This window comes from Rutidosis leptorrhynchoides, chromosome 3 (assembly GCF_046630445.1).
Source record: "Rutidosis leptorrhynchoides isolate AG116_Rl617_1_P2 chromosome 3, CSIRO_AGI_Rlap_v1, whole genome shotgun sequence".
Taxonomy (NCBI): Eukaryota; Viridiplantae; Streptophyta; class Magnoliopsida; order Asterales; family Asteraceae; genus Rutidosis; species Rutidosis leptorrhynchoides.
This window is the reverse complement of record NC_092335.1, coordinates 581,182,956-581,195,345: the sequence shown is the minus strand read 5'-3', so window position 1 is coordinate 581,195,345 and position 12,390 is coordinate 581,182,956.

The following is a 12,390-nucleotide window of genomic DNA, read 5'->3' as shown; positions in this document are numbered from 1 at the left end:
GGTCATAGCGCGGCGAAGTGTGAGGTCTACGGACCAGGGGTTAATAGAACGAAAGGAACAAATGGTGTCGGAACGAGTAATGGCGGAGCAAGTAGTGTCGGAGCAAGTTATGCCAATGTAGTTTGTTATAAATGTGGAAAACCGGGCCACATTATTAGAAATTGCCCGATCAGGAGAACACGAATGGACAAGGCCGCGGAAGAGTTTTCAATATTAATGCGGCAGAGGCACAAGAAGACCCGGAGCTTGTTAAGGGTACGTTTCTTATTGACAATAAATCTGCTTACGTTTTATTTGATTCGGGTGCGGATAGAAGCTATATGAGTAAAGATTTTTGTGCTAAATTAAGTTGTCCATTGACGCCTTTGGATAGTAAATTTTTACTCGAATTAGCAAATGGTAAATTAATTTCAGCAGATAATATATGTCGGAATCGAGAAATTAAACTGGTTAGCGAAACATTTAAGATTGATTTGATACCAGTAGAGTTAGGGAGTTTTGATGTGATAATCGGTATGGACTGGTTGAAAGAAGTGAAAGCAGAGATCGTTTGTTACAAAAATGCAATTCGCATTATACGAGAAAAAGGAAAACCCTTAATGGTGTACGGAGAAAAGGGCAACACGAAGCTACATCTTATTAGTAATTTGAAGGCACAAAAACTAATAAGAAAAGGTTGCTATGCTGTTCTAGCACACGTCGAGAAAGTACAAACTGAAGAAAAGAGCATCAATGATGTTCCCATTGCAAAAGAATTTCCCGATGTATTTATGAAAGAATTACCGGGATTACCCCCACATCGATCCGTTGAATTTCAAATAGATCTTGTACCAGGAGCTGCACCAATAGCTCGTGCTCCTTACAGACTCGCACCCAGCGAGATGAAAGAACTGCAAAGCCAATTACAAGAACTTTTAGAGCGTGGTTTCATTCGACCAAGCACATCACCGTGGGGAGCTCCTGTTTTGTTTGTCAAGAAGAAAGATGGTACATTCAGGTTGTGTATCGACTACCGAGAGTTGAACAAACTTACCATCAAGAACTGCTACCCACTACCGAGAATTGACGACTTATTTGATCAACTACAAGGCTCGTCTGTTTATTCAAAGATTGACTTACGTTCCGGGTATCATCAAATGCGGGTGAAAGAAGATGATATTCCAAAGACTGCTTTCAGAACACGTTACGGTCATTACGAGTTTATGGTCATGCCGTTTGGTTTAACTAATGCACCAGCTGTGTTCATGGACCTTATGAACCGAGTGTGTGGACCATACCTTGACAAGTTTGTCATTGTTTTCATTGATGACATACTTATTTACTCAAAGAATGACCAAGAACACGGTGAACATTTGAGAAAGGTGTTAGAAGTATTGAGGAAGGAAAAACTGTACGCTAAGTTTTCAAAGTGTGCATTTTGGTTAGAAGAAGTTCAATTCCTCGGTCACATAGTGAACAAAGAAGGTATTAAGGTGGATCTGGCAAAGATAGAAACTGTTGAAAAGTGGGAAACCCCGAAAACTCCGAAACACATACGCCAGTTTTTAGGACTAGCTGGTTACTACAGAAGGTTCATCCAAGACTTTTCCAGAATAGCAAAACCCTTGACTGCATTAACGCATAAAGGGAAGAAATTTGAATGGAATGATGAACAAGAGAAAGCGTTTCAGTTATTGAAGAAAAAGCTAACTACGGCACCTATATTGTCATTGCCTGAAGGGAATGATGATTTTGTGATTTATTGTGACGCATCAAATCAAGGTCTTGGTTGTGTATTAATGCAACGAACGAAGGTGATTGCTTATGCGTCTAGACAATTGAAGATTCACGAACAAAATTATACGACGCATGATTTGGAATTAGGAGCGGTTGTTTTTGCATTAAAGACTTGGAGGCACTACTTATATGGGGTCAAAAGTATTATATATACTGACCACAAAAGTCTTCAACACATATTTAATCAGAAACAACTGAATATGAGGCAGCGTAGGTGGATTGAATTGTTGAATGATTACGACTTTGAGATTCGTTACCACCCGGGGAAGGCAAATGTGGTAGCCGATGCCTTGAGCAGGAAGGACAGAGAACCCATTCGAGTAAAATCTATGAATATAATGATTCATAATAACCTTACTACTCAAATAAAGGAGGCGCAACAAGGAGTTTTAAAAGAGGGAAATTTAAAGGATGAAATACCCAAAGGATCGGAGAAACATCTTAATATTCGGGAAGACGGAACCCGGTATAGGGCTGAAAGGATTTGGGTACCAAAATTTGGAGATATGAGAGAAATGGTACTTAGAGAAGCTCATAAAACCAGATACTCAATACATCCTGGAACGGGGAAGATGTACAAGGATCTCAAGAAACATTTTTGGTGGCCGGGTATGAAAGCCGATGTTGCTAAATACGTAGGAGAATGTTTGACGTGTTCAAAGGTCAAAGCTGAGCATCAGAAACCATCAGGTCTACTTCAACAACCCGAAATCCCGGAATGGAAATGGGAAAACATTACCATGGATTTCATCACTAAATTGCCAAGGACTGCAAGTGGTTTTGATACTATTTGGGTAATAGTTGATCGTCTCACCAAATCAGCACACTTCCTGCCAATAAGAGAAGATGACAAGATGGAGAAGTTAGCACGACTGTATTTGAAGGAAGTCGTCTCCAGACATGGAATACCAATCTCTATTATCTCTGATAGGGATGGCAGATTTATTTCAAGATTCTGGCAGACATTACAGCAAGCATTAGGAACTCGTCTAGACATGAGTACTGCCTATCATCCACAAACTGATGGGCAGAGCGAAAGGATGATACAAACGCTTGAAGACATGCTACGAGCATGTGTTATTGATTTCGGAAACAGTTGGGATCGATATCTACCGTTAGCAGAATTTTCCTACAACAACAGCTACCATTCAAGCATTGAGATGGCGCCGTTTGAAGCACTTTATGGTAGAAAGTGCAGGTCTCTGATTTGTTGGAGTGAAGTGGGGGATAGACAGATTACGGGTCCGGAAATTATACAAGAAACTACCGAGAAGATCATCCAAATTCAACAACGGTTGAAAACCGCCCAAAGTCGACAAAAGAGCTACGCTGACATTAAAAGAAAAGATATAGAATTTGAAATTGGAGAGATGGTCATGCTTAAAGTTGCACCTTGGAAAGGCGTTGTTCGATTTGGTAAACGAGGGAAATTAAATCCAAGGTATATTGGACCATTCAAGATTATTGATCGTGTCGGACCAGTAGCTTACCGACTTGAGTTACCTCAACAACTCGCAGCTGTACATAACACTTTCCACGTCTAGAATTTGAAGAAATGTTTTGCTAAAGAAGATCTCACTATTCCGTTAGATGAAATCCAAATCAACGAAAAACTTCAATTCATCGAAGAACCCGTCGAAATAATGGATCGTGAGGTTAAAAGACTTAAGCAAAACAAGATACCAATTGTTAAGGTTCGATGGAATGCTCGTAGAGGACCCGAGTTCACCTGGGAGCGTGAAGATCAGATGAAGAAGAAATACCCGCATCTATTTCCAGAAGATTCGTCAACACCTTCAACAGCTTAAAATTTCGGGACGAAATTTATTTAACGGGTAGGTACTGTAGTGACCCGAACTTTTCTATGTTTATATATATTAATTGAGATTGATATTTACATGATTAAATGTTTCCAACATGTTAAGCAATTAAACTTGTTAAGACTTGATTAATTGAAATATGTTTCATATAGACAATTGACCACCCAAGTTGACCGGCGATTCACGAACGTTAAAACTTGTAAAAACGACATGACGATATATATATGGATATACATATGGTTTACATGAGATTACGATAAGTAAGTATCTCCATAAGTATATTAACAATGAGTTACATACATATAAACAAGACTACTAACTTAAGGATTTCGAAACGAGACATATATGTAACGATTATCGTTGTAACGACATTTAAATGAATATATATCATATTAAGATATATTAATATATCATAATATCATGATAATATAATAATTTAAAATCTCATTTGGTATTATAAACATTGGGTGAAACGTCCGCGACTAATCCTCCCGGACGGAATCTTCAACAGTTGGTCCCATCGCGATGATCGACTCCAAGTAATGTCCTTAGTATAGGCTAATGCACAGCGGAAGACTTAATTCGTACCTGAGAATAACATGCTTTAAAAAGTCAACATAAAGTTGGTGAGATATATAGGTTTGATGCTAGCAGCGTTATAACTATGGACCACAAGATTTCATATGTAAACATTTTAATAAAATATTCTAAGTGGTTGAGCACTTGGTAACCATACTTAACATTTAATCACGTCACATATTCCCTTTATTATAAAATCTTACTACACCGTACCAAGTGTAGTCACGAAACGAAGTACTGTGCAACCGTTGAATACTGGTCGTCCAGTCCGGTTGGGGTTGTCAGGCCCGATAGATCTATCAACAGGATTCGCGTTTACAATACCGCTGTAAATAATAGTTACCAAGCTACAGGGAAGTATGCCAGTGGTACAACTCAACGTAGAATATATTTTTCAGTTACTTGTGTCCATATCGTAAAACATAAAATACATGTATTCTCATCCCGAAATATTTAGAGTTTAAAAGTGAGACTATATACTCACCATACTGTATTTTGTAGTAAAAATACATATAACACCATTGACAATTTATAAGGTTGGCCTTCGATTCACGAACCTATAACATTTATATATTTATTAACACACGTATTTGGAATCGAACAAGTTTATATATATAACTTTATTAGTTATATCATTTTTATATTAATAACCTACAATTATTTTATATATTTAAAATAATTAAAATATAAATTTTTGTCATGTTATATATATATATATATATATATATATATATATATATATATATATATATATATATATATTTTTTTTTGTATATATAAATACATACATATATATTGTTTGTTTTGTTAAAATTATAACAATACCAAAATACTTTTAGTGATGATAATAATAATAATAGTAGAGTTAAAAATAATACCTTTAATATTAACGATAAAAATGATAATTTTAATAAAAATAATACTTTTAAATAAAATGTTAATTTTAATGATAATGAATACTTTTAATAATTATAATAATAATAATAATAATAATAATAATGATAATAATAATAATAATAATAATAATAATCTTAATGTTTAGTGGTTTTACTTATAATATAATAATTAAAATGATATTAATAATAATCATGTTCTAATTTTCAATCATAGTAATAACAATATTAATATTAATTATACCTTCTATAATCATTCTAGTAATACTAAGTGATAGTTTATAACATTAATAATTATACAACTAGTTATAATAGCAATGATAATAATCTTAATAAGAATGTTATTTTAATAACAATAATAATAATAATAACAATAATAATAATAATAATAAATAAAACTACCTCAAAAATTTGGCTCCAAAAATATATAACTGCAGGAGCCCGGGTTCGAACCCGGGACCTCTCGAACACACACAACCACACTTAACCACTCCACCGGTTTTGTTTTTCTGATTATATACAGACCTAAATATAATTAACCCGTTTTTCTGTTAACTCCTTCTTCTTCCTCATCCCTAAATCGACAGAACCTAGTTACAGTGATGTTTTTGTTTTTTTTTTTTTAAAAAGAAAACATAAACATTTGTAATCGTTTATTAATTTTAAATAAACATAAAAAAAAAAAATGAAAACAGCCTCTTATTATACTGCTGCCGTCACTGTTTCTCTTTTTTTTTTAAAAAAAAATTCGATTTCAGTTTGGAGCTTGTTTTGGATATTCTTCAAAACATGAAAGAGGTTTTAAATCAAACATAAAAACTTTCTGTTACCTCAATTGTATCCAAAACTTTTATGTGAGCTCGAATTTCACAATGAACATAATTCGTTGTCTTTTTAAATCGAATTTTTGATTCGAAAATTCGTACATGTTAGAAGGAATTGAGGATTGAAACTTTGAGGATAGTTTTAAAATGGAATTCCTAACAGGTCTGCATTTATACATTTTGAGATTTTATTATAATTCGAGTTTTGACACAAATTGAATGGAGAACAGGGGTTAGCGAGTTTATGTTTCTGTTTTACAAATCCTACACAGCAGCCTTTTATAATTTTTAATCGGTATCAGATATGGAGCTCAGGTGTTATCCCGTAAATTGGGAAAAACGTTTATTATAAAACGTGAATGAAATCGACAACTTTTCACAGGTAAACAGAAATCACGAAGAAAAAAATGAATAACAGATAGGGATATGCCAGCTATATTTGTATCTATCTATAAATGAATCTGTATCAGATAAAAAAAAATATATTACGCGTATACATCTGTGCTCTATGTAACAGAAGTATATATATATCTTTTATATATTATTCTTAATATGTAATAAATATATTAATAATAATAATAATAATAAATATCCATAATAATAATAATAATAATAATAACAATAATAATAATAATTATAATAATAATAAGAGTTTTAATAAATTTGATAGTAATAGTTTTTAATAAGAATGATCATAGTAATATTTTATAATAATGTTATTAATAATAAGAATACTACTACTAATGACAATAATAAAATTATTAATAATAATATCGAAATAATTCTAATAGTAATTATAAAGAAAAAAAAAATGATACTGATATGTTAATATTGATAAAAAGATAAGTTTAATAATAATTTATGATGTTAATAATAATAATATTATTAATGTTGATAATATTTTGTCTTACTTTATAATAATAAAGATAACTATAATAATAATAATACATGTTAAGGATAACGTAATAACAATGTCTAATAATAATACAACTTATAATTAAGATATAACAATTTACATATTTCCATTTTTATATACAAGTATTAATACTACAACTAAAAGTAAGTATAACAATTATATTTTAATTTGAAATTCATAGCTAATTAAAATTTTATATGATATAATATATTGGTTATTTAATATTCATATGTCTTTATATATAATAATCATTAAGAATCATACATATATAGTTTCTTACCATATATATATATATATATATATATATATATATATATATATATATATATATATATATATATATATATATACATAATTATTCTATTATTACAAACATGTTATTATAGTGTTACATCTTTAATTACCAACAAATGCTCGTGAATCGTCAGACAAGGTCAAAGGGTAACTAATCATCCAAATATAGATTTCAGACTTTTCTAGACTCAACAATACAAATTTTGCTTATCGTATCGGAAACATAAAGAGATTAGGGTTTAAATTTGGTCGAAAATTTCCGGGTCGTTACAGTACCCACCCGTTAAAAAAAATTTCGTCCTCGAAATTTGGTAGAGGTTGTCGTGGATAACAACAGGAATGTTTCCATGATGAATATGATGTAATAACGGAGTTTTATCATTGTTGAAAGATGTAGATAAAATGATTCGATCATGTGAAGCGTACGAGTGAAGCTAACACAAAAGAGTGAAATGAGTAAATATGGAATTGTTTTAACCGATGACGTGATTAGGATTGATTTCCGGAATTTATGGGATTTAAAGAAAATCTTATGTAATAAGATTTGGTTCTTTGGCGATTTAGGAAACAGGATCTCCTTTGATTTAATGCGGCAAATCTGTTTCGATTTCTTTGTCGAATATTTCCCTTATAAAACTACCCCCTTCGTTCCCTTATTTCCATATCCCACATCTTCTACTCTTTCTCCTATTTGTTGCGATTTATACTCTAGTTTCTATTTTGGAGCTTCATTCTTTCATTTCCTCTTCCCGTCCTCAAGCCAAGCGAGCAATGGTTCGGAATTCGTAGGTATAAGATTTGGAATGAACATGGCTAATGTTCTCAGAAAGGAATGGTAATGGTAAAATTTTGATTTGTCAAATTACCAGAATATCCAGAAAATAGAACTATCAAGATGATATGTTCTTAATATGTTCGGAGATTGAATAGAATGTAAGAGCCGTGTAACATGGCACCTGATGATGGTACTGTAAATCATCAGATTCCATTAGAAACTTAACATGCCTTACTGTAATATAATGAAGTTGATCAAGTTTCATTAAATTATACTAATTCATGCATCAGTTCCTAACACTACTTCAAAACATTCATATTTTAAATTCGGAGGTTTCAGAATTTAGAAACTAACACAGTTTCTTTTATGATGTGATACAAATAGCGCGAGAAGATAGATGATTTCCGATAAGAATAGTTATAAAAATATCTTCAGAAACATTGAGGATATTTATAATGAAAGATATGATAATATCTTGGAACTTCTAATGCCGAAGGATGATGATGAAGAATAGTGTCAGCAAAAGTTTTAGAGTAAGGAGTAGGGTATGTACTAAGGATTTCAGCAGGCACTAAATCTTTTAAATTCTTTGAAGTCAAACTTATTCTTTGTGATTTGTCCACGGCTTACTTCATAATTTCGCATAATCCGCTTTTCGGTACTAAATTTTCTATTGAGTGTTTCCAATACTCCGTTCTTTATCATCAACTTTTGGCTATTAAGACCATCTACAACATGCTACTTCGTCAGCATTCTCAAAGTTAACGGATCTGGGTCATCGGTTATCAAACTGAGGTGGTTTCAAGAGAATCGTATCTTTATATGGTTAAACACTGATGATGGAATATAAAAGATTCTCTGGTAACGACAGCGAAAGAATAACGTGTATATATATCGAAACTAACCTTTCTGAGAAGTCGAGGTTAACTTGCTGGAGCTGTGACAAAATTGGCTAATTTGAAAAGGGATTGCAAAGTTATTTTGGGTAATAATAACACTAAAGAAATTAACACTGCTGCGTGTTAAACGTTGACTCAGTCTCCGAGGGTCTTACAGGAGCATAAGTCTTTTCTTCCGTAGATGAAACGCGGTTGGTTCATCCTCTCGATTGAGGGGTTTTCAAAAATCATGAAAGATTTGAACACGCATTGTAATTGTCGAGATACAAATGAGGTTTAAGATGAAATCAAGTGGCAAGCTTGAAGAATTATTTAGTTTCATATGTTATAATCAATATTTTAATTTAATTCATTTTAATTGTCCAAAGTTAGCAGTCCAATAGTCCGATGGTTCAATGATTCATATATAATTTAATATATAATATTCGAATTAAATAATACGTATCGTGACCCGTGTACCGGTCTCGGTGTCGATCACAACTCAAAGTATATATATATTTTGGAATCAACTTCAACCCTGTATAGCCAACTCCCACCTTCACATATAGAGTGTCTACGGTTGTTCCGAAATATATATATAGATGGGTCGATATGATAAGTCAAAACCTTGCATACGTGTCCCGTTATTTATAGTGCGTAAAAGTAAATAACAGAAATTAAATGACGATAAATAAAATTGCGAGAATGTAAATTGCGATAAATTAAATGTTAATCAGTTAGCTGGGAACAGTTAGCCGGAACAGTTAGCGTGAAATCCTATTACAATTCCAATTAATTAATTCGTTTGTTTCTAACACTTTTTATTTTTGTCCAATGTTTTCTTCGTTATGCCACTTGTTGGATTATGATAAGTCAAAATTCAAATATGAAATTTGAATTGAAATGGTTATTCTGTGGTGAACGAATACGTATATCGGTAGTTGTAAGTAGGATAGTAAATGATCGTTGAATCAGATTCGAAGAATGTACAGTGTAACTTATTAATGTGAATTCTAAATATTCCTCGGGTACTACCCACCCGTTAAAATATTTTCATCATTAACAGTTTGTACAAAAGAATTTTTAATTACAATCTTTATGAAAATATACTTGCATATATATTTTCATCGGATGTAACCATGGATTTAATGAGTCAAAAACTCATCTGATCTATCGTTAATACTAGATTACATAATTTCTAAAACTTTAGAAATTACATAATCACCATGTCGAACGAGGAAAAATGGGGTAAAATGATACGTAAAGCGAAGATAGTCGATGTAGATCGATGTGTAGAACGAAGTTCATACTCAAAGTACAGATGGTGATATTGAGGCGTGTAATATTGATATTCGAGGTACAAGCTGTGATGTTGAGAGTTAGCGGTTATGGTTTAGGGATACTAAGGGTACTGTCGACGTCGATAATGGTGGCACTGATTATGTTGCTGGTGCTGCTGCTGGTATTCGTAACCTTCGTACCAGGTTCTCCAAAGTCGTCACACGAGTGCGTAGTTCGTTAATTTCTTCTAATACTACGGAATGATTGACGGTTGAGACGAGCAGTTGAGTAAGATTCGAAATATAGAATAATATATAATCGTGACGGGATACTCTAGAAATGAGAGGGTAAATGGTTTCTCGAACAGGTTTGCCGGTAAGTACTTTCAGGTTCATCACCAGAAGGACAATTTGAGAAGAATCTTTAACGTGAAATGATTTTCGAATATAGGATGATATTCTAACTTCATAGAATATCTATAATAATAGAGATTTTGTAGCCTACAGAGGATCTTACGGCATATGACAAGCAAGTCTATGGATGCGCTAAGATATGAATTATCGGATACGCTAAGATATGAATTTCGTCCATACACTATCGATGCACTAAATGCAGTAGGACGTGTCTAGACTTGAGAATGATAGGCAGACAATTTCCTAAGGATGATAAGCAGATGATTTCCGACTAGAAATGATAAGCAAAACTTTTGACAGGCAGACACGGTCAAAGTCCAGACTTACTAATGTATCCTAACAACTATCAGTTAGACACATTAATGGGAGACCTGGTTCGCTAAGACCAACGCTCTGATACCAACTGAAACGTCCGCGACTAATCCTCCCGGACGGAATCTTCAACAGTTGGTCCCATCGCGATGATCGACTCCAAGTAATGTCCTTAGTATAGGCTAATGCACAGCGGAAGACTTAATTCGTACCTGAGAATAACATGCTTTAAAAAGTCAACATAAAGTTGGTGAGATATATAGGTTTGATGCTAGCGGCGTTATAACTATGGACCACAAGATTTCATATGTAAACATTTTAATAAAATATTCTAAGTGGTTGAGCACTTGGTAACCATACTTAACATTTAATCACGTCGCATATTCCCTTTATTATAAAATCTTACTACACCGTACCAAGTGTAGTCACGAAACGAAGTACTGTGCAACCGTTGAATACTGGTCGTCCAGTCCGGTTGGGGTAGTCAGGCTCGATAGATCTATCAACAGGATTCGCGTTTACAATACCGCTATAAATAATAGTTACCAAGCTACAGGGAAGTATGCCAGTGGTACAACTCAACGTAGAATATATTTTTCAGTTACTTGTGTCCATATCGTAAAACATAAAATACATGTATTCTCATCCCGAAATATTTAGAGTTTAAAAGTGGGACTATATACTCACCATACTGTATTTTGTAGTAAAAATACATATAACACCATTGACAATTTATAAGGTTGGCCTTCGATTCACGAACCTATAACATTTATATATTTATTAACACACGTATTTGGAATCGAACAAGTTTATATATATAACTTTATTAGTTATATCATTTTTATATTAATAACCTACAATTATTTTATATATTTAAAATAATTAAAATATAAATTTTTGTCATGTTATATATATATATATATATATATATATATATATATATATATATATATATATATATATATATATATTTTTGTATATATAAATACATACATATATATTGTTTGTTTTGTTAAAATTATAACAATACCAAAATACTTTTAGTGATGATAATAATAATAATAGTAGAGTTAAAAATAATACCTTTAATATTAACGATAAAAATGATAATTTTAATAAAAATGATACTTTTAAATAAAATGTTAATTTTAATGATAATGAATACTTTTAATAATTATAATAATAATAATAATAATAATAATGATAATAATAATAATAATAATAATAATAATGATAATGTTTAGTGGTTTTACTTATAATATAATAATTAAAATGATATTAATAATAATCATGTTCTAATTTTCAATCATAGTAATAACAATATTAATATTAATTATACCTTCTATAATCATTCTAGTAATACTAAGTGATAGTTTATAACATTAATAATTATACAACTAGTTATAATAGCAATGATAATAATCTTAATAAGAATGTTATTTTAATAACAATAATAATAATAATAACAATAATAATAATAATAATAAATAAAACTACCTCAAAAATTTGGCTCCAAAAATATATAACTGCAGGAGCCCGGGTTCGAACCCGGGACCTCTCGAACACACACAACCACACTTAACCACTCCACCGGTTTTGTTTTTCTGATTATATACAGACCCAAATATA